Source organism: Tamandua tetradactyla, chromosome 2, assembly GCF_023851605.1.
Source record: "Tamandua tetradactyla isolate mTamTet1 chromosome 2, mTamTet1.pri, whole genome shotgun sequence".
Taxonomy (NCBI): domain Eukaryota; kingdom Metazoa; phylum Chordata; class Mammalia; order Pilosa; family Myrmecophagidae; genus Tamandua; species Tamandua tetradactyla.
In genome coordinates this window covers 57,274,854-57,299,522 of record NC_135328.1, presented here as the reverse complement: position 1 = coordinate 57,299,522, position 24,669 = coordinate 57,274,854, and the positions used below count along the sequence as shown (strand labels likewise).

The window sequence follows — 24,669 nt, the reverse complement described above, 5'->3', positions numbered from 1 at the left end:
GTACATCTGGGGTTAGCTAAGGGAAGTGCCTTCCTCGGTTGAAAAGGTTTAAAAGGAGAAGTCAGAAGAGAAACAGCTCAGTGGAGCTCAGATCCAAATATTTGGAGATGCAGAAAAGAATTGTGTTGGGGAGAGCTGTTTGTAATCAGAAGCTGAGAGGAAAGGCCAGCAGATGTTTCCGTGTGCCTACCCATGTGACAGAGGAACTCAGATGAGAGCTACCTGCCTTTCCTCTGAAGAACTAAATTTGTAACTAAATAAATCCCCTTTATGAAAGCCAGATCCATTTCTGGTATAGTGCATTCCGGCAGCACTAACAAACTAAAAGATATTTTGGTACCAGGGGAGTGGGGTGCTGCTGTGTTTGTAAATACTAAACAAGTTGGGGTAGCTTTTTAAAGGGTTAAGGGAAGGATTTTGGAAGAATTGTGAGGAGCTTGAAAAAGAAAGCCTAGAATGCTTTGAAGTGACTGTTGATAGAAATATGGACTTGAAAGATATTTCTGCTGAGGATTGGAAGGAGGGTGACCCTTGTTTTGAAGTGGCATGAAGTTTGGCAGAATTCTTGGTGCTGTATGGAAGGGAGCATTTGAATGTGATGATCTGGGATACTTGGTTCGGGAAATTTCCAAGCTAAATGTGAAGGATGCAGCCTCGTTTCTCCTTGCAGCTTGTGCTGGTTTAAAAGGATGTATGCTCCCTAGAAAAGCCGTGTTTTAATCAAAATCCCATTTCATAAAGGTAGAATAATCCCTATTCAATACTGTATGTTTGAAACGGTAATCAGATCATCTCGCTGGATGATGTGATTTAGCTTTAGCTAAGAGTGGTTGTTAAGGTGGATTAGGTGACGACGTGTCTCCACCCATTTGGGTGGGTCTTGATTGGTTTTTGGAGTCCTATAAAAGGAGATTCAGAGAGAGCAGAGAAGAACGACAAAGCCATGAGAAGCAGAATTCACCATCCAGCGACCTTTGGAGATGAAAAAGGAAAATGAAAAATGCCTCCTGAGGAGCTTCATGAAACAGGAAGCCAGAAGAAGAAGCTAGCAGATGACACTGTGTTCGCCATGTGCCCTTCCAGATGAGAGAGAAACTCTGTGTCTCCATGTGCCTTCTCACTTGAGAGAGAGACCCTGAACTTCATTGGCCTTCTTCAACCAAGGTACCTTTCCCTGGATGCCTTAAATTGGACATTTCCATAGACTTGTTTTGATTGGGACATTTTCTTGGCCTTAGAACTGTAAACTAGCAACTTATAAAATTCCCCCTTTTAAAAGCCATTCCGTTTCTGGTATATTGCATTCTGGCAGCTAGCAAACTAGAACACAGCTTATAGTAAAATGCAACAGGAAAGGGATAGGCTGTGGACTGAACTTTTGGGTGCAAAGAAACCAGAAATTGATGGTCTGGGAAATTCTGGGCTTCTAGAAAGTGAGGCCCCAGAGGATTTAACCAGATATATAACTAGTCCGTCATTACAGGACACGCAAGGATTGGAGATGGAGCTATCCAGAAAGAATCAGTGGAAGGTCCTGTTGTTTGATGGCTTCTATCCCTGTATGCTATATGCCAAGACAGCAGTTTTTTTGTGAGACCTGTAAAGATGAAAAAAAAGGGTCAGAAAAGGGATAAATTGAAGGAAAAACAGCCTCAGAGATAGAACCATAGAAGCTATGGTCTGAAGCCAAGAAATTTTGGGCCATAGAGTAGATCTACCAGTGCAGGTGTTTGGGGTGAGTTTGCCCTGGAGGCATAGGGCAGGGCATCCATTTTGATGTTCAGGAAGAGTTCTGGTGCTCCAGGCCTTGGAGAGGATAGAGCACATTCCTCAGGGATTGGGGAGATCCTGGCTGCCACCCCATTGTTCTGAAGGGGTTGACATGGGCCCCAGATATAGAAGAGAATCTAGGCCAACCAGATGCTTGAGGAGAGTTGGGGGGAAAAAAGGTGTTCTACCCAGTGTTCCCAATGTTGCAGTGGCTATTGGTTGGAGAGAACAGTGCCACTGCATAGGTCTTGGAAAGTGTGGGACTGCTATTTTCTAAAGCCCTGAAGATGAATGACTCTCACTCATATTTTTTGAATTTTTATCAATACAATAACATACAAGCACATACATTCTTAACATACAAACATTCCATATATGGTGTACAATCAGTGGCTCACAATATCATCACATAATTGTATATTTATCACCATGATCATTTTTTAGAACATGTGCATCACTCCAGAAAAAGAAATGAAAAGAAAAAATACATACATACCATACCCCTTACTCCTTCCTCTCATTGACCACTAGTATTTCCATCTATCCAATACATGTATTTTTTCATTTTAACATTTGTTCCCCCTATTATTTGTTTATTTTTAATCCATATATTTTACTCATCTGTCCATACCATAGATAAAAGGAGCATCAGACACAAGGTTTTCACAATTACACAGTCACATTGCGAAAGCTATATCATACAATCATCTTCAGGAAACATGGCTACTGGAACACAGCTCTACAGTTTCAGGCACATCCCTCTAGCCTAATACACCTTAATCTAAAAAGGGGATATCTATACAATGCGTAAGAATAACCTCCAGGATAACCTCTCGACTCTGAAATCTCGCAGTCACTGACACTATATTTTGTCTCATTTCTCTCTTCCCCCTTTTGATTGAGAAGGTTTTTTCAATTCCTTGATTTTGAGCCCCAGCTCATTCTAGGATTTCTGTCCCAAGCTGTCAGGGAGGTTTACACCCCTGGGAGTTGTCCCATGTAGAGAGGGGGAGAGCAATGAGTTTGCTTGCTGTGTTGACTGAGAGAGGATAGGCCACATCTGAGCAACACAAGAGGTTCTCTGGGGGTGATTCTTAGGCTTAATTTTAAGTAGACTTAGTCTGTCCTTTGCGGGGATAAGTTTCATAGGAACAAACCCCAAGATTGAGGACTTGGCCTATTAATTTGGTTGTCCCCACTGCTTGCAAGAATATCAGGAGTTCTCCAAATGGGGAAGTTGAATTTTACCCCTTTCTTACTGTTCCCCCAAGGGAACTTTGCAAATAGTTTTTTATTCACTGTTCACATCACTCTGGGATTTATTGAGGCATCACTCTGGGAGACTCTCACACTTTGAAATCTAATGGTGTTTGCCCTGCAGGCTTTCAGAATTGTTTAGGTCCTGTTTTCCTTCCAATTTCTCTCTTTTCCAATAGGAACGTTTATCCTATGATTGTTTCTTCTTTGCATATTGGAAGCAAATAACTTGCTCTGAGTTCACAGGGCCACAATCAGAGGAGAATTTTGCCTTAGGACAGATCATACCTATAATTATTTTCATGAGATTTTGTACTGTTCTTGGGCTTATATTGTATGTGTATTGTTACTGAAATGATTTAAGGCTTTTGTGATATTGTGATGAAATTACTGTATTTTGTATATGGAAAGATTTAGCGCATTGTATGCAGGTCAGATAAATGCTGTTAGGCAAAATATGTGTGTGTACACACACACACACATGTCTGTTATTGTTTCTATTTAGAGATTAAGTATGGTTTAAGGTGATGTGTAAAGTTTATAAGAGGTGAACACTGTAGTAGTTAGGTTCAGATGTCAACTTGGCCAGGTGATGGTGCCTTGTTGTTCTGTTGCTGCGGACTTAAATCATCAGCATGTGAAATTCATCTATGGCTGATTTCATCTGTAGTCTTCTAAGGAGAGTGCCTTCCTCAGATGAGGCTTAAAAGGAGAAGTCAGAAGAGAGAGAAGCAGCTCAGTACAGCTCAGTGGATCTCAGACCCAGATGTTCGGAGATGCAGAAAGGAATCACCTTGGGGGGAACCTGTTTGAATAGGGAAGCTGGGATGGAAGGCCAGCAGATGTCTCCCTGTGCCTACCCATGTGACAGAGGAACTCAGATGAAAGCTACCTGCCTTTCCTCTGAAGAACTGTAAATTTATAACTAAGTAAATCCTCTTTATAAAAGCCAAATCCAATTCTGGTGTATTGCATTCTCTGGCAGAACTAGCAAATTAAAATGCTCTCCAGATTGATGAATGCATCCCTATCTACATTGCAGCTAGCTTCTTTGCAGACATTGACAAGTTGATCCTAAAATTTTTATGGAAATTGAAGGGACACAGAATAGCCACAACAATCTTGAAAAAAGAGAACGAAGTTGGAGGACTTAAAATTGTCTGTTTAAACTTAATACAGGGTGGTGCAGTCATGGCTCATTGGCAGAATTCTCACCTGCCATGCCAGAGACCCAGATTCGACTCCCAGTGCCTGCCCATGCATAATAATAATAATAATAATAATAATGATAATAAAAAAACTTAACTACAAAGCTACAGTAATCAAGACAGTGTAGTGGTGGCATAAGGATAGACATATAGACCAATGTATTAAATTAGAGAGCCCAGAAATTAACCATCACATATATGGTCAATTGATTTCCAACAAGATTGTCAAAATCTTTCAATGGGGAAAGAATTTTCTCTTCAACAAATGGTACTGGAACAACTGGATAGCCATATGCAAAAGAATAAAGTTGGACCCTTCCCTTGTTCCATACTCAAAAGTTAACTCAAAGTGGATCAGTGACAAATGTAAGAGCTATAATTATAAAACTCCTGGAATAAAACATAGAGGTAAATCTTCACGATCTTGGATTTGCCAATGGTTTCTTAGATAAGACACCATTAAAAGCACAAGCACCCAAAGGAAAAATAGATAAGTTGGATTTCCTCAAGGTGAAAACTTTTGTGTTCAAGAAACAAGAAATAGAAAAGAATACCTGGGGAGCGTGGGAGGCAGGAGCGAGGGGCTACACATGGATTTTCCTTGCTGAGGACAAGACCCCAGGGCCTCAAGGCAGAATGGCAGAGATGCAGGGACTGCTACAAAGTTGGAGCAAGCTGTCATCTGGATGGAGTTGCTGTCTGCAGAATCACACAGGCCTCCTGGGAACTGTGGGGAACTTAACAGTGTCAGTGGAGGCATGGTGCCCTCCGTGGAAGCCTTTGATAATCTGATGAATGGCATTGTGGCCAAGTTTTTGAAGTACACTAGGACCCTTGCTGGTGATGTGAAGACTTTCACAGAAATGATGCACAGCACTTTCCTGGTCCAGCGGGCTTTCCTCCTGGTGGGTTCTCAGTACCAACAACCTCAAGAGAATGATAAGACTGCATGTCTGAAACCAATATCTGAAAAGATTCAGGAAATCCAGACTTTCTGAGTGAGAAACCGGCGGAGAACCACGTTTAATCACTTCTTGGCTGTCAGCGAAAACATCTCTGCCCTTGGGTAGATAATTGTATCCCCCCAAACCTGGTCCTTATATCAAGAGATGAATGATGCTGTCACCTTTTACACTAACAGGATATTAAAGGTCTACAAACACAGAGACTTACACCATGTGGATTGGATGAAGTCATATTTGAACATTTGGACTGAACTTTAAGTATACATCAAGGAACATCACACCACAGGCCTTACTTAGAGCAAAACAGTTTCAGTAGCATCAACTGCATTAACATTGCCTGTCCTCTCCCCTGGCCCTGGCCTTTCTTCACCTCTGCCTCCTCCAGGACCACCTCCACTTTTGAATAACAAAGGCATAAAAGAGGCGTCTTCTCCTTCAAGCTCAGCTTTATTTGCTCACCTCAACCTAGGAGAATCAATTACAGAAGACATGCAAAAATCTCAGCCTGAGAGCTCAAAGAGGACAACCTCAGTCTCCAACCAGAAGTCATTCTACAGGCTCCATTTCTCCCAGATCCCATCCTCTGATGAAACATGCTTCTGTGTTTGAATTGGAAGGAAAGAAATTGAGGATGGAGTACCAAGATAACAGGAATGACCTTGTGATTTCAGACACTGAACTGAAACAATTGGCTTACATTTTCAAATGCAACAAATCTACCCTACAAATGAAAGGAAAAATAAATTCCATTACAATTGACAACTGTAAGAAATTTGGCCTTGTATTTGATAATGTGGTGGGCATTGTGGAAGCGATCAATTCTAAGGACATTCACATTCAGGTAATGGGGAAAGTGCTCATAATTTCTGTTAAAAGATAGAAGGATGTCACATATACCTCAGTGAAGATGCCTTAGACTGTGAGATTCTGAGTGCTGAATCATTTGAAATGAACATACTTATCCCTCAGGATGGTGATTAGAGAGAATTTCCCGTTTCTGAACAGTTCAAAGCAGCATGGGATGGATCCAGGTTGGTCACTGAACCTGCGGAAATTATGGGCTAACCTCTAGAGACCAAATCCCTCGACCTGCTGAACCCCCCATATTAAAAAATAAGGGTTTATTTAAAAAGCAGCATTGAAGACCTAGAAATTGCAGTAGCACCTACTGCTTTAGTTTCAGTCTCCAATAATGCTGTGCTATAGAAAGAGTCACTTTCAGCATGCTTTGGTGGGCATTTTGAAGTATTTAATGTTTCTTCCCGATTTCCCTTTGTGTGTGATTTTAGTTCCACATAAGGACTTGTGTGCATTACAGATTTAAAGGGGGGGAGAGAATTCTATACCCCTCAAAATATTGCATGACTCACTTTCATACTTAGGCTTAATTGCTAGGAGAAAAATAAAATCTTTGAGAATCTAAGATGTATAATTTTCCCTTTGAGACAATTTTATTATGATATATTAACAGTGTGTCCTGAAGAGTGTATGATTTTTTTCCTTATTTTTCACCTGACATTGTTTACCTTTATCAGCATGAGTATATATTTCATCCCACGTTTTTTTAAAACAAGAAAATTCCCTATCAGGGGCCAAATTTTGTTTCTTGGTATACAGAAAACCTGTATTATTCTTTAAAAGAATACTTTTATTGAGAAATATGCAGACAAGTACAGTCCAACCATATTAGACAGTCAGCGGCTCACAATATCATCACATAGTTGTGATTCTTCACCATGATAATTTTAGAGAAGTTTCATCATTCCAGAAAAGAAAAAAACAGAACTCATATATTCCCATATCCCTTCCCCCCTCTCATTAACCCACAGTATTTCAGTCTACCCAATTTTTACCCTTTATTGCCCCCTTTTATTTATTTACTTTTTAACATTATTTTTACTCGTTTGTCCATAACCCTGTATAAAAGGAGCATCAGACACAAGGTTTTCACAATCACACTCACATTATAAAAGCTATATGGCTATATAGTCTTCTTCAAGAATCAAGGCTACTGGAACACAGTTCAACAGTTTCAGATACTTCCCTCTAGCAACTCTAGTACACCATAAACTAAATAGGGATATCTATATAATGCATAAGAATAACCTCTCAGCTCTGTTTGAAATCTCTCAGCCACTGAGACTTTATTTTGTCACATTTCTCTCTTCTCCCTGTTCATCAAGAGGGCTTTCTCATTCCCTTGATGCCCGGTCCCAGCTCATCTTTGGGAGTCAGGTCCCACATTGCCAGGGAGATTTACACCCCTGGGATTCATGTCCTACATGGGAGTGGGGGTGGGACAGGCAGCAAATTCACCTGCCAAGTTGTCTTTGAGAGGCCACTTCTGAGCAACAAAAGAAGTTCTTTTGGGGGTGACTTTTAGGCATAAGTGTCAGTAGGCTTAGCTTCTCTTTTGCAAGAATAAGCTTCAGAGGAGCGAGCCCTAAGATTGAGGGCTCAGCCTATTGAATTAGTTGTCCCCACTGCTTATAAAAATATCAGGGATTCCATAGATGGGGAAATTGAATATTTCCTCCTTCTCCCCAGTCCCCAAGGAGACACTGCAAATGCTTTTTTATTCTCTGCCCAGATTACTCTGGGATATATCAGACCATCACACTAACCTGTACAAACCAACAAGATCTTATGCCCTGTTCAAGAGTCCATGTAATTATGGTGTCTAAGTAAACTGACCGTACAAGTTAGATTAGATAATGTGCTACCCAAAATAAAAATTTTGCATCAACTGAATACTTTGATCTTGCATAGAGGTTGAAGTTTGAAAATATGGGCCATATTATCCTATACCCAATATTCTGAATTACCTTAGCCCTATCCACATCAGCTTCATTAATATCTCTAGACTGATATGAAAAATGCTGATCACTTTTTCAGCTTTTTAAACAGTTGCTGAATGGATAATGCTGATTTCATAGCTTCTGTGCTTTAACTGTGAGTCTCAGGTGTCAAATAAATACCTGAAGGGAACGACCAGGTTATATACAAATAGTTCAGTATCTCAGAATTTAGAAATATCCATTACAACTCCTAAATATATGTGACTGCTCTAAGAGCTTACAATCTAGGCCCCAACCTGATAACCCATGCTCTCAACTTCAGTTCTCTGAGTTTGTGTATTATACTTAATCCATATGAGTGAGGCATGATAATATTTGTCCTGTTGTTTCTGACATTTTTTTTGTTGGTTTCTGACATTTTATCCAACAGTCCTTAAAGTTCACTCACCTCATCGCATCCCTCATTCCTTCTTGCAGCCGCTTAGTATTCTGTTATATGTAAACACCTCAGTTCCCCCTTCCATTCCTTAGTCATACCTTTAGCCCACCTCCATCCTTGTGAATCATGAACACTGCCACCATAAACACCAGTGTGCAAATGTCCATTCTTGTCCCCTCTCTCCATATACCTGGCAACAGGGTACATGAAATCTTGAATAGGGTGTAAGATTTTGTTGTTTGGTCCAGGTTAGTGTGATGCCCCAATATATCCCAGAGTAATTTGGGCTGTGAATAAAGAAATTTTTGCAAAATCCCCTTAAGGGACTGGGGAGAAAAGAGGAAATATTCAATTTCCCCATTTGGAGAATTTCTGATATTCTCACAAGCAGTGGGAACAATAAGATCAATGGGCCAAGCCCTTGATCTTAGGGATCATCCCTGTGAAACTTATTCCTGAAAGGGACAAGCTAAGCCTACTTAAATTATGCCTAAGAATTACCCCCATGGGGCCTCTTTTATTGTTCAGTTGTGGCCTCTCTCTCTAAGCCAGTTTGGCAGGTAAACTCACTGCTCTCTCCCCTTTGTGAGATATAACTTCCAGGGGTGTAAATCTCCCTGGCAATGTGGGACAGAACTCCCAAGATGAGCTGAAACCCTGCAACATGAGATTGAGAAAGTCTTCTTGACCAAAAGGGGGAAGAGAAAAATGAGACAAAATAATGTTTCAGTGGCTGAAAGATTTCAAACAGTGTTGAGAGGTTATCCTAGGGGTTATTCTTATACATTATATAGATAGCCCTTTTTAGTTTATGGTGTATTGAATTGGCTGGAAGGAAGTGCCTGAAACTGTTGAGCTGTTTCTAGTAGTCTTGATTCTTGAAGAAGATTGTATAAAGATAACAACATTTATAAGGTGACTGTGTGATTGTGAAAACCTTGTATCTGATGCTTCTTTTATCCAGGATATGGACAGATGAGTAATTTAAAAAAAGGATAAAAAAATAAATAAATAATGGGAGACAAAGGGTAAAATAAACTGTGGTCAATGAGACATGTAAGGGGTATGGGATGTATGAATTTTTTCTTTTTATTTCTTTTTCCAGCGTGATGCAAATGTTCTAAAAATGATTGTGGCGATGAATATACAACTGCATGATGATATTGTGAGCTACTAATTGTACATCATGTATGGACTGTATGTGAAGATCTGTCAATAAAAATATTAAAAAAAAAAAAAGAAGAAGAAGAACACTGCCACTATAAACACCCGTGTGCAAATGTCCATTCCTGTCCCCACTCTCAGTTCCTCTAGGTATACACCTAGCAACAGGGTTGCAGGATCATATGGAAACTCCACCCCTACCCTCCTGTCATGGTCAGGTTCATGTGTCAACTTGGCCAAGTGGTTGTACCTGTTTGTCTGGTTGGACAAGTGCTGGCCTGTCTATGGCAATGAGGACATTTCATAGAATTAAATCATGATCATGTCAGCTGCATCCACAGCTGATTCCATCTGTAATCAGCCAAGGGGAGTGTCTTCTGCAATGAGTGATGCTTAATGTAATCACTGGAAGCTTTTTAAGGAGGATTCAGAAGAGACCGGCTCTCTTCCTGCTTGGGCTGGTGAGCCTCTCCTTGGAGTTCATCCAGACCCTCCATCAGAATCATTGGCTTCACAGCCTGCCCTGTGGATTTTGGACTCTGCGTTCCCTTGGTCACATGACACACTTTTATAAATTTTATATTTGCGAGTATTCCCTATTGATTCTGTTTCTCTAGAGAACCCTGAATACCTCCTGAGGAACCACCACACTGCCCTCCAAAGGGCTGCACCTCTCAGCTTCCCTACCAGCAGTGATTAGGTACATCTGTTTCTCCACATTTTCTCTAGCACTTGTTTCTCTCTGTTCATTTTTTCTTTTTTTTTTTTTTGTTTTTTTCTTTGTGATTTCATTTATGCCCCAGCCCTCCTCCCTCTATCATTCTCATATGCAGCTTCATTCAGTGTTTTAACATAATTGTATTACAGTTAGGTAATATTGTGCTGTCCATTTCTGAGTTTTTATATTCAGTCCTGTTGCACTATCTGTATCCCTTCAGCTCCAATTACCCAATATCTTACCCTATTTCTATCTCCTGATGGTCTCTGTTACCAAGGAAATATTCCAAGTTTATTCACTAATGCCAGTTCATATCAGTGAGACCATACAGTATTTGTCGTTTTGTTTCTGATTAATCACACTCAGCATAATGTCCTTAAGGTCCATTCATGTTGTTACATGCTTCATAACTTTATTCTGTCTTACACCTGCATAATATTCCATCTTATGTAAATGTCACAGTTTGTTTAGCCAACTGTTTGTTGATGGACATTTTGGCTGTTTCCATCTCTTGGTAATTGTTAATAATGCTGCTATAAACATTGGTGTGTAAATGTCCATTTGTGTCCTTGGCCTCGTGTCCTTTGAGTAGAGACAACATGTAGATGGGTCCTGTTTTTTTAATCCATTTTGCCAGACTATGTCTTTTGATTGGAGAGTTTAATCCATTAACATTCAGTGTTATTACTGTATGGGTAGTACTTTCTTCTAATATTTTGCCTTCTGGATTTTATCTGTCATATCTAATTTTCCTTCTTTTCACCTTTACTCATAGTCTTCCTTTCTACACTCTTCTCCACACCTCTCTCTTCTGTCTTCGTATCTGTCTCTAGTGTTCCCTTTAGTATTTCTTGCAGAGCTGGTCTCTTGGTCACAAATTCTCTCAGTGATTTTTTTTCTGAAAATGTTTTAATTTCTCCCTCATTTTTGAAGGACAGTTCTGCTGGATATAGAATTCTTGGTTGGCAATTTTTCTCTTTTAATAATTTAAATATATTATCCCACTGTCTTCTCGCCTCCGTGGTTTCTGCCGAGATCTGCGCATAGTCTTATTGGGCTTTCCTTGTATGTGATGGATTGCTTTTCTCTTGCTGCTTTCAAGATCCTCTCTTTCTTTTTGACCTCTGACATTCTGATTATTAAATGTCTTTGAGTATGTCTATTTGGATCTATTCTCTTTGGGGTATGCTGCACTTCTTGGATCTGTAATTTTAAGTCTTTCATAAGAGTTGGGAAATTTTCAGTGATAATTTCCTCCATTAGTTTTTCTCCTCCTTTTCCCTTCTCTTCTCCTTCTGGGACACCCACAACACGTATATTTGTGTGCTTCATATTGTCTCTCAATTCCCTGAGTCCCTGCTCATATTTTTCCATTTTTTTCCCTATAGTTTCTGTTTCTTGTTGGATTTCAGATGTCCCGTCCTCCAGTTCAGAAATCCTATGTTCTGTCTCTCGAAATCTACTATTGTAGGTTTCCATTGTTTTTTTCATCTCTTCTACTGTGTTTTTCATTCCCGTAAGTTCTGTGATTTGTTTTTTCAGACTTTCAGTTTCTTCTTTTTGTTCTTTCCTTGCTTTCTTTATATCCTCCCTCAATTCATTGATTTGGTTTTTGATGAGGTTTTCCATGTCTGTTCGTATATTCTGAATTAATTGTTTCAGCTCCTGTATGTCATTTGAATTGTTGGTTCCTTTGACTAGGCCATATCTTCAATTTTCCTAGTGTGATTTGTTATTTTTTTGCTGGCGTCTAGGCATTTAATTACCTTAATTAGTTTATTCTGGAGATTGTTTTCACTTATTTTACCTAGGGTTTTCTTGCTGGATGAATTTGTTGTCTATCTGTTCTTTGACATTCCATTCAGCTTTATCTGGACCGTTAGCTTAAGTTTTGTTTAACAGAGGAGAATTTTTCAGTTCTTGTTTTCTTGTTTCTTGCCCTGCTTGTGAGGTGCCTTCCCCCCCACACACACTTAGGAGGGTCTACTTAGATATTATAGACCCCAGCCAGATTTTCCCAGACCAGACTGGCCTCCTATCAGGATGAAAGAGTCACCTGCGTCGGTTTTCCCTGAGGGTGAGACCCAGCAGGTTGAAAGACTTTCCTGTGAAGTCTCTGGATTCTGTTTTTCTTATCCTGCCCAGTATGTGGCGCTTGTCTGCCTGCAGGACCCACCAGCATAAGATGATGCAGTACCTTTAACTTTGGCAGACTCTCCCTGCTGGGGGCATGGTGGAGACAGAGGAGAGGTTGTAGGCTGGTTTTAATGGCTTCAAATTACCAAGCCCTGGTGTCTGAATTCCTTGATGGAGGGATTCCACCTGGGTGGGGCTTCATCCCTCCCCTGGGGAAGGCACGAGCTCCAGATAAGCCCCCAAAAGAGCTCACTTCTGCCTATGCCTGGGGCAGTTGCAGCCTGAAAAGTCCTGCCGCTGTATCCAGAGGCAGTCAAGCCTTTGTAGATACACAGCCACAAAAACCTCTGTTTCCTTCTTTTTTTTTCGCCTCTTTTCCTGTCAGTGCTGCCCCCTTGGCGCCAGGGCAAAAATGAGGACCTCCACTTTGATCAGGTTCACCTAAGCTGGGGGCCTATTTTTAGTAGTCAGAATTTGTTAATTAGTTCCACAATTGGCGTTTGATTGTGCCCAGTCCCTGCTGCTGGTAAAGTCCTTTCCTTTCCCCTCTGGGAAGTGGCCTGTGGGGGAGGGGCGCTGGCCGCCACAGCTTTGGGAACTCATGGTTCTGGGGGGTGCTTACAGCCGGTCCAGCTGGTCCAGACTGGGATATGCTGTGTGTCTGGTCACTGACGTGGCCCCAGGATCTGTTCTGTACACTTTCTGGTTATTTAGTAGTTGTTCTGGAGGACGAACTAAAATGGGCATGTTGTTAAGCTGCCATCTTGACCCGGAACTAAAATAAGTTTTTTCTCTCTGTTCACTTTTAAATAATTTTATTTGCACACCTGTAAATAGACATGTCTTTGCCACCATAATCTATATGAATATATTTCCTTTCCTTCTGCATAGAATCCATACCCCTTCCCATATTCCCCCCACTTGCTGACATTTAGTTTTGGCATAATGCCTTTGTTACATTCAGTGGAAGCATATTACAATGTTACTGTTGACTATAGACCCCAGCTTGCAATGACAGTACCTTTTCCTGTATACCATCCATTTTTAACCCCTTGCAATGTTGACATTCATTTATTCTCCCTCATGCAAAAAATGTTTTTGTATTTTTATGTTTAATCATCATCATTGTCCAAACTAGGCATTCCTAAATTATACCATCTCAGTCTTTATCCTGTATCTTTCCTTCTGGTTTCATACCTGCCATCAGCCCTTCTCACTCAACCATACTCACATTCAGCTTCATTCAGTGTACTTATATTATTCTGCTACCATCTTGTAATATTATGCTATCTACTTCCGAATTTTTACAGTCAGTCCCATTGCACCATCTGTATTCATTTTCCCAACTCTTCTGGTTTGCTAGCTCCTGGAATGCAGTATACCAGAAACAGAATGGTTTTTAAAGGGGGAATTTATTAAGTGGCAAGTTTACAGTTCTAAGGCTGTGAAAATGTCCTAATTAAAGCAAGTCTATAAAAATGTTCAAATTAAGGGACCAACAAGAGTTTACCTTAACTCAAGAAAGGCTGATGAAGTTCAGGGTTTCTCTCTCAGCTGGAAAGACACATGGCAAACATGGCAGCATCTGCTAGCTTTCTCTCCAGGCTTATTCCATGAAGCTCCCCTAGGGTCATTTTCCTTCTTCATCTCCAAACGTCTCTAGCTGTGTGTGCTCTCATGATTCTTGTGGCTCTCGTGGCTCTCTCCAAAATGTTTCCTCTTTTAAAGGATTGTAATAAACTAAGCAAGACCCACCTGGAATGGGTGGAGTCACATCTCCCTCTAATAAAAGGTTAATACCTACAATTGGGCACATCACATCTCCCTGGAGATAATCTAATCAAGTTTCCAAACAGTACTGAGTAGGAATAAAAAGAAATGGCTGCCTCCAAAAGATGGATAAGGATTAAAACATGGCTTTTCTAGGGAACATAATCCTTTCAAACCGGCACACCAACCTTTCACTTTCAACCTGTTTCGGCTTTGGGTCTAAAGTGAGTCTCCTGTGGACATCATATAGATGGGTCCTGTTTTTAATCCATTCTGCCAGTCTATGTCTTTTGATTGTGGAGTTTAATTCATTAACATTTAATGTTATTACTGCAAAGGCAGAACTTTCTTCTACCATTTTGTCTTTTGGATTTTATATGCCATATCTAATTTTTTTCCCCTCTTTCTGCATTTACTGATAGTCTTCATTTCTACACTGTTCTCCAGACCTCTGTCTCCTGCCTTTTCCTATCTGCTGTAGTGCTCCCTTTAGTGTTTTTTGGAGACCTCGTCTCTTAGTCACAAATTCTCTGTAATTGTTTGTCTGAAAATATTTTACTCTCCTCCTCATTTTTGAAGGACAGTTTTTCTGGGTATAGAATTCTTGGTTAGCAGTTTTTCTCTTTCAGAATCTTAAATATATCATACTACTACCTTCTTGCTTGCATGGTTTCTGCTGAGGAATTCACACATTGTCTTATTGAGCTCCCCTTACATGTGATAGATTGCTTTTCTCTTGCTGGTTTCAAAATTCTCTTGTTCTTTGACATTTGACAATCTGATTAGTATGTGTCTTGGAGTATTTTTTTTAAAAAGAATACCCAGTAAGTGGGAGAAAATATTTGAAATCATATACCTGAGAAGGAATTTGTATGTAGATGTATAGAGCTCTTACAGCTCAATAATAAAAACACTGAAGACCCAATATAAAAATGGGCAAAGGCTTCCCTGCTACATGTGGGGCATAACATCCAGGAATGAAAATCTCCCTGATGGCGTGGGAAATGACTCCCAGGGATGAGCCTGGCCCTGGCACTGTGGGATCAAATATGCCATCCTGACCAAAAGGGGGAAAAGAAGTATAACTAATAAGATATCAGTGTCTGAGTGAGTTCAAATAGATTTGAGAGGCTACTCTGGAGGTCACGCTTATGCAAGCTTCAGTTAGACATTGCTACCTACCATAACTTGCCAAAGGTCAACCAAAACCATTTCTGCCAATCCTAAAGATCACATAGGGCATTAAATAAGATTCTACAAAGAGTTCATACACTAGAGTAACTTTCCAGATACCTACAACCTCCAGATAGGTCCCTGGACCAGGTAAGTTCTGAAATGCAGAGGGGCCAGCCTCTCCAGAATATTAACTAATTCTGTCCCCCATCCCATAATATCAAAAGTTCCTTCTAGCATGATAAAGTAAGAATGGGCATAGCCCATTTCTCCCCTAAAGAGTGGGAGAAAGATCAAAGTTGATGGTGGAGTTATACAGAGAAAGTAGAGTTTAACAAATGAGTATGTTTGCTGAATCATTATATTGATATTTCTTTTGGTCTCCAGTATCTTAGAGCAGCTAGAAGTAAAAACCTAAAATTATAGAATTGTAACCCGTACCAGACTTTGAAATCTGTTCAACGCATTGTTGTGATGTGCTTTGAAATTTATAGCTTTTTTATACGTGTTATTCTTCACGAAAGTGAAAAAAGTTGATTGTGATAATAAATGCAGAGCTATATGATGATTTTGTGAACTATTGATTATACACTTTGGATAATTACATGGTATGTGAGTATATAGCAATAAAAAATAAATAATTTTTTTAAATGGGCAAAGGATCCGAATAGCCATTTCTCCAGAGAAGATATAGGACTGGCCAATAAGCATATGAAAAGATACTGAACATCATTAGTCGTTAGGGAAATACAAATTAAAACCACATTGGATACCAGTTCACAGGCACTAGGATGGTTATAATAAAAAAAGACAGCTAGTAACAAGTGTTGGCAATGATGTGAAGAAATTTGAATCCTTATTTTGTTGGTGAGAATGTAAAATGGTATGGCTGCTTTGAAAAAAGTTTGACAGTTCCCTTTTTCATTGTGTGGCAATTCCACTCTAGTTATATATCCCAGAGAATTGAAAGCCTATATCCACACAAAACGTTGCACACAAATATTTATAATGCCATTATTCATAATAGCCAAAAGGTAGAGACAACTCAAATGTCTATGAAACGATGAGTGAATAAACCAAATATGGTAAGTCCATACAGTGAAATAAATATTATTTAGCCTTAAAAAGAAAGTACTGAAACACGCTACCATATGGATGAAACTTGAAAGCATTATCCTAGGTGAAAGAAGCCAGACACAAAAGGTTACATATTGTATGATTGCATTTATACGAAAGGTCCAGAATAGGGAAGTACATAGAGACAGAAAGTAATTTAATGGTTACCAGGGAATGACAGGATTGGAGGATGATAGCTAGAGGGCATGGGGTTTCTTTTGGGGATGATAAAATGTTCTATAATTGCTCTACAATACTGATTATACTAAAAATCATTGAATTGTACATTTTAAATGGATGAATTACAAGATATGTGAATTGTCTCTCAATAAAAACATTACCAAGAAGAAAAGAAATATGTAGGGTTGAGATAACATAAAGTCTGGAATTTGCTTTAAAATACTTGTAAGATAAAGGAGACAGATAGAAGAATCATTGTGTGGCAAAATCTTAACAGATTTTTTTTAATGGATGATGGATACATTTTTAAGATACTATTGTAATTTTTTGCTTGAAAGTTTTCATAATTTAAAATAGTGTGAAGACGGGTAAATAAAAATCTTCTGAATGACAATACAGCCTGATTTTTATATAACAATGGAGCAAATAAATGGAAAAAGTTATTACAGAAAACAAACAGTATACACAGTTCTATTCCTGGGCCCTAGAAACTAGTGGATCAAAGGCATTGCATGAATGTCCAAAGGGAAGTTTCCATACCAGGGACAGCCCCACTATCTCTTTTACATTTTTTGGGTATTTCTCCAACTTTCTGAACATTTTATGTCAGATATCCTCCACTTAAAGTTTACTTTTATTACAGGCTAAAAACAATATATTTGAGAAAAAACAATAACATGACTGCCATCCTAGACCTTTTTGAGTGACTGAAATTGCCACTAAATGACTGTAGTTTTTGTATATATAAAATTAAGTTAGAATCTGATAAGATAGGTGGAAAGTAGGGGAGTTTTAAAAAATTAATTTTCATCTCAATAATGTATAAAAAAAGTTTTAAAAGTCTACAAGGCTTTTGAAAAACACCAGATCACGTTTCCACCTATTGCTTCTCGTTAGTCCTCATCCCCAGAGACAACCACCCTGTCTCCAGCTTTTTTTTCTGATAGTTTACATTGGTATTTTTGAAATAATATATGAATGCTCCTTGATTCCTGAATTGGAAGAGTACATGCTGGCTTCCTGACAAAGCAGATGAGGACTTAGCTGTTCCTTTTCCACATCGTCCACTCTTTCTGCTTTAGCCAACACACACCATGGTTACAGCACAATGTTTAATTAAATCAGAAACCATTTTTTACAGTATTTAACAAAAAAGTACAAATATTATTATCTGCTTAGCCAATTAGCGAATAATACATTTTATGCAATCCTTTATTTTTCCTGGAGTTAATAATTGCCTCATTTTAATCAGTTGCTTGGTATTCTGTAAACTAATAAATTTTCCCTAATGCTGCATGTCTTTTTTTTTTCTCTGATAGAATCCAGGATTCCAGCTCCATTTACCCCCTGGACACCTCCCACTCTGTCCCCTTACACTTGCCTAGTTGCCCACCACGTCTGCCACACAAGCTGTCTTTTATTTTGCCTTGATCATGATTTCATTTGGACATTTTCTCAAACGCAAAATTGTAAGAAAAAAATAAATTTCCATTGTTTAACCCAACCCGTTACAATATATTTGTTTTGAACAGCGTAGGAAACTAAAACCAATGGCAAATGGCTCATAGCAGTCAGTGGACATCATTGTGAGGGTAACAGCTCTGCAGCTGCTGAAAAAGCACCAGAAAAACCTGGGTGGTACAAACAACGAATGAGATGGAGTTACACTGTGTCAAAGAGTTTACCACATACAAATTTATCATTCATTACTGTGAAAAGCATCCTGAGGCTGCCCAGGAAATAGAAGTTGAACTAGAACTTAGTAAAGAGATGGTGAGTCTTCTTCCAACAAAAATGGAGAGATTCAGAACCAATATGGTTCTGACTTGATCCTTGTTTTCAAGGAAAGGAAATGTGCAATATTGAAGTGATTCTTTCCTTTGTCAAGCAGGCCCAAGTCCATTGTGGTAATTACCTTTGTAGCCATCTGAGTACAGTTTGGCATAAGATAGGGCAGTTGAGGCTTTGCTAGGACCTTAATCAACATAAAGTTAATAATTTTACCTAATTATGTAAATTGGCTTGTTAAAATAATGTGATTGGCATTTATTTGTTTCCTATTTTAATATAAACTTTTCCTGCCTCAGTTTCTAAATATAGGTTCTTTGTTGGCTAATACTTGATGGACTTTATATATGAGGAAAAACGCTAGGCAATATACCTGATAGACAGCCTATTAAAATTAAAATTGATAACGTTACTTCCTATAGTTATTCTTTCCAAAATATTTACTTTTCCTAAAATTCCCAAAGAAATCTTTTTGAAAATATTAAAAACTGAGTTGTTTGTGTGTTGTAAAGTGGTTTGTCTCAGTTAAAGGGTAAAAAAAGGCCTTTTTTGAAATATATTAAATTAACTTGCTTCATTAATAAAAACTTCTGTTTTTATTTAATAAAACATAAAGTTTACCACAGTTTTGGGCACAAAATCAGAGATGAGGCAAAGATCAAATAAGGACAGATTCTTTAAGCAAAAATACATGTGTGTATGGAGGCACAGATTCAACTAACTTATGGTGATAATGACACCATTCCCCTTCAGGGCTGTCTGGCAAATTATAAAAATTGAAGGTTGTAGAGTCGAGAGGCTACTCTGGAGGTTGCTTGAATCAGACCTTGCTACCTATCATAACCTGCCAATCCCCAACCAGGACCATTCCAGCCAATCCTCAAGAACACCTAGGGCAATATATAAGCTTCCACAAGGGTTCCATGCACTAGTGTAACTTTCCAGAATCGATCCCTGGACCAGACAAGTCCTGAAACCTAGAGGGCCCAGCCTCTCCAAAACATCTGATAGTTCCATCTCCCTATCCCTTATTAGTGACAGCCCCTTCCAATATGAGAAAGTTAGAATGGCCATAGCCCAGATACCCCTAAAGTGAGGGATAAAAAGATCGAGGGTGACGGTGAGTTGTGCAGGGAGGATGGGATTTAGCAAGTGGGTATGATTGTTAAATCATTTAATTGACATCTCTTTTGGTCTACAATATCTTAGAACAGCTAGAGGTGAGGCCTAAAATTGTAGAATCGTAACCCATGTCAAACTCTGAAATATGTTCTACAAATAATTGTGGTGCTATGCTTCAGATGTATTGCTTTTTTGTATATAGGTTATTTTTCACACACAAAAAGAAAAAAAATCTATTGTAGTGATAAAGAAAAAAAGATCTTTAAGCCTCCTAGCCTCATATATTTTGGAGCAGCTAGAATGAAAAATCTGAGAGGATCATGTGGTGGCCCATGATAAACTCTGGGATCTGTCTTGTAATTTCTTGTTGAGGAGTGCTCTGAAAACTATTGATTTTTTATTCCACTTTGTTTATATGTTATACAATTAAAAAGTAAAAACGGATGTTTTTTTAAAAAAATGAAGCTTGTAATAACTGATGCTCCCGTGGCCAAGAAAAATCCAAGAGAAGAAATTCTGTCACCAAGGAGATATGGTTCATTCCTGATGGTATTCTGGTACATATCACAGAGATCTTGAAATAGATGACTGTGTAGTTGAATTCATTCTAATAGTACCTGATTTCCTTTTAGTTTGTCCAGTGTTTCGTACACAGGTTCCTTGTATAGTACTCATTATAGTCTCCTGGTACATTGTTTTCTGACAATATTAAATAGGGGTACCTAGCCCCATGTTAACCAGCAAATGCTTTCTTTATGCTCTCTCAAAACCTTTTCATTGCAAAAGCTGAAGCATGATAATCTGCCGGAAAGTTGAAGTTAGCACACAGGTGAGAGTTTTTGGGTGACTTGCCCTTTCTGTGCTGTCATTTTTCATTCAGAACTAAGGTCACCATCGCCACCTTGTGTCCACTGCAAGCCGCCTTGCAAACCCCAGATTGCTGCTCCCTTCATGGTTTCAAGTCCATGGCTGTCTTTTTTTCTTTTTTTTTAATATAAATTTTTTTTTCACGGCTGTCTTTTATAGCTCCCCTTCACTACTCTCCTTGTTTGATCTACCTGGATTACTTTTTCTTTCTTGCCTTACTTGTTTGTTTTGCTGAAGCATAACCTCCAGTAGCTTCTTAATGGAATCTGGAAGGTATTTTTTTTTATCCTTGCCTTTGGGAAAGTATTATTCTTTCCTCTCAGTTGGTTGATACTTTGGCTGACTATAGAATTCTTGGTTGAAAATCATTTTCCCTCAGAATGTTGAAGGCATTGTTCCACTGTATTCTATCATCAGTATTGCTGGTAAAATGTTCATTGGTATTGTGATTCTTTTTGTATGTAGATCTTTTGCTCCTCCATGAAAGCTTTGTTATATAACACATTTTGTTATGTATATAAAACAACACTGTGTTACGTAACACTGTGTGTTATATAAAACACTTTGTTGAAGGCCTTTTTTTCAATTGTGCTCAACTTTGGGAGTTCAGTCTGGAGACTTATATCTTACAGTTCTGGGAAATGTTCTTATCATTTTTCTTTAATAATTTTCTCTCTTACTTTAACCCCTGTACTGGTCTGAAAGGATTAATAGAAAAGCCATGTTTTAATTCTGATCCATTTTGTTGAGGCAGCTGTTTCTTTTAATCCCTATTCGGTACTGTGGGTTGGCAACTTGATTAGATTATCCCCATAGAGATGTGACATGCCTAATTGTGGGTATTAACCTTTGATTAGAGGGAGATGTGACTCCACCCATTCCAGGTGGGTCTTGATTAGTTTACTTGAATCCTTTTAAAAAGAAGACATTTTGGAAAAAACTGTAGAGCCTAGGCAGCCAGAGACCTTTAGAGATGAAAAAGGAAAATGCCCCTTGAGGAGCTTCATGGAACAAGAAGCCTGGAGAGAAAGCCAGCAGACATCACCATGTTTGCCATGTGCGTTTCCAGCTGAGAGAAACCCTGAGCTTCACTGGCCTTCTTGAACTAAAGTATCTTTTCCTGGATGTGTTGGATTGGACATTTTTATAGACTTGCTTTAATTTAGACATTTTCACAGTTTTAGAACTGTAAACTTGCAACTTAATAAATTCCCCCTTTTAAAAGATGTTTTGTTTTTGGTACATTGCATTTTGGCAGCTAGCAAACTAGTATACCCTCTCTTTCTGAAAAGTTATTCAGAAAGAAAAACTTTATTTTTTTTTTAAGTAAAAATTAAAGTTTAATTTTAACTTAAAATTAAACTTTAATTTTAAGTTATTTAGAAATTAAACTTCCTTGATTGATCCTCTTGTTTTCTTGTCTTTTCTTTCTTCTTTTTCTCCTCTAGTAGCTTTTACTTGACAGTGTTTTTATCTTTCGATCTTTCTTTTGAAATTTTAGTTCATCCTAGGTTTCTTTAAGAAACAGCCCTTATATTCTGATTTTTCCTTTTTCATAGCATACCATTCTTTCTTTTGTGAACACCTTAACTGTTTTCAAGTCTCTCAGAAGATATTAATTCTAATTTAACATTTTTTTCTGTTTCTTTCATGGTCTGTTAACTCTTTTTCCTTTGTTTTGTTTTACTTCCCTAAATGTTTGGTATCCTTGACTGTTTTGAGAGTGACACACAGAAATGTTGATTAGTTGCACTGTTGAGGAGGTTGGTGAGAGGTCAGGGAGGCAGGACTTTTTGACTGGATTACTTCACTGTAGGCTGCTTAAGTGGTAACTTGACATTTTCACATGACCTCATGTGTCAAGAATGGACACATTTCTGTTGTCATTCTTATTGTCAGTGCATGAGCCCTATCCCAGAGGTATTGCGAAACCAAGTGATTATAGGACTCCAGTAGCAGGGGCTGTGTTGCAGTCATGCCATATGGAAACTGAGAGGTCATTTTGGAACTCAGGTGGCTTAAGGGATCTCTGCAGCAGGACCTCAGGAGCTCTGCTGTGAACATGTCTCAGCTACTTTTAGTTCCTATCTCTCTTTGACTAATTACATCTCTTTCTACCATGAATTTTCTTCTTCATTCTCTACCCTGGGTCTTTTTTTTTACCACTAACTTCTGCTTACACTTATTTTAAAAGAAGTTTTTTTATTGTCAAATATAACATATATACAGAACAAAGAAAGAAAAAAGCAATAATTTTCAAAGTACACTACAACAAGTAGTTACAGAATAGATCCCATTCCATCATCTCAGATTTTTCTTTCTAGCTGCTCCAAAACCCTGGAAGCTAAAAGGAATATTAATATAGTGATTCAGGAGCCATATTAATTTGTTAAATCTCATTTTCTCTTTTATACCTCCTCCTTCTCCTTTAATCCTTCTCCCAATCTCTAGGGATCTCTGGGAAATGCCTTTTCTGACTTTTTCATATTGAGAAGGGGTATCTACACTAAATGATAAGGGATGTAGTAATTGATAATCCTGGAGAGGCTGGACCCTTTGAGTTTCAGGATGTATCTGAATTAGGAACCCTCTGGGAATTATATCCTCCAGGAAGGCAAACCTAGTGTATGAAACCTTTATAGTGTCTCAGTTCGAGCTTTAGGTGTTCTTAAGAGTCAACAAGTGTGATGTTGATTGAGGTTTAGCAAACCAAGGCAAATTAGCACTATCTAACTGAAGCTTGCATAAGAGAAGCTTCCAGAACAGCCTCTTGATTTCATTTGGCCACTGATGCCTTATTTTATTACACTTCTTTTCCCTCTTTTGGTCAGGAAGGCATCAATCCCATGGTGCTAGGGTTACACTCCACATTGTCAGGGAGATTTTCACTCATACAACATAGTGGGGGGTGGGAGGGAGGCAACAATTTTCCTTGTGAAGCTGGGCTTAGAGAAAGAGAGGCCACATCTGAGCAACAAAAAGTCTTCCTGGAAGCAACTCTTAGGCCTCATTACGAGTAGTCTTTGATTCTCCCCTACAGAAATGAATTTCATAAGGGCAAGACTCAAAATCCAGTGCTTGGCCTATTTACTTGGGAGTCCCCAGTGGTTGAGAGGGTCTCTGGGTTTTCCCAGATGGGCGAGTTTAAGATATATTACCCCTTCAGATCCTTGAAGGGTCTCTACCAATATTTTTTATTATCAGCCCACCATAGTCTGAGATGTATCCTGGTATTATATTAAGCTATATAGGATTACAAGACATTGTTGCTATTCTGGACTTCAGGAGTTTATGTTGTTTCAAATGAGCTATCCAGAGTGCTGCTTACTCTTAATTTCTCTCTGACTCCAGTCATGATCCCCATGTCCTCTCTCCACCTCATAACTTTTCAGCCCTAGCTGTCACTGATGCTCCTTTGCTTCTTCTGATTTCCCAATTCCAATCTTCAAGAATATGAATTTGTATGGGAAGAGCTTTTTGCCTAGCAGTTTCCTAGACCAGTGGCCTGTTGATGGCCTAATTACTTAGAAGTCTTCCTCATATGCTTTCGGCGGGGGGTGGGGGTGGGGTGGGTGGGGGGGTGAGGTGGGGGGGGGTGGGGGGTAGCCTCACTGCTTATTTCCCCTCATTTCTCATTTGATAAAGCTGTGTCACAAGCTCATTCCTCAGCCAATCACTGACAAATGGAATGGAATCACCGTGACTGATTTAGACCAATCAGGATTCAAGCACTAGAGTTGGGGAAAGAACTCATCCTTCCCTGATATCTGAATAATATCCAGGTTTTGTTGTCAAGGGAGGAGGGAGGAAGTGGTTGTTAGGTAGCAGCCAACAGTGTCTGCCATAGTGTCCCATGAGAAAAGATACTGGAAACCCAGTGTGAAAATCCCCGGGCTGCTCTTACTTTTGGTATGACCGTGGGCAAGTTTCTCTACCTCTCTGGGCCTGGGTTTCCTTATCTGTAAACTAGTGATAATGGTATCTGCCTTGGAGGGTTTACAAAGTACTTTACAAAGTACTATACTAATATTGTACAGAAGGAAAAATGAGATTGGATGTATGAAAGACTTTACAAAGTACTATGGTAATATTAAAGTGTGTTACTAATTTAAATTCTTAGAAATAATGAGCACTACTAGCCTTTCTGTGAAAAGTCAGAAAAATAGTAGAACCTAAATTCTAAGAAATATCATTTGGT

General features: G+C 38.9%; 1 long non-coding RNA gene and 1 pseudogene across 2 annotated transcripts in view; both read left to right on the top strand.

Moving 5' to 3' along the window:
* The window catches only part of LOC143673329 (uncharacterized), a 40,427-nt gene that overhangs the window by 9,065 nt on the left and 6,693 nt on the right, over window positions 1-24,669 (top strand). The window lies entirely within an intron of this gene.
* LOC143660297 (adenylyl cyclase-associated protein 2 pseudogene) lies at window positions 822-7,061 on the top strand (annotated as a pseudogene).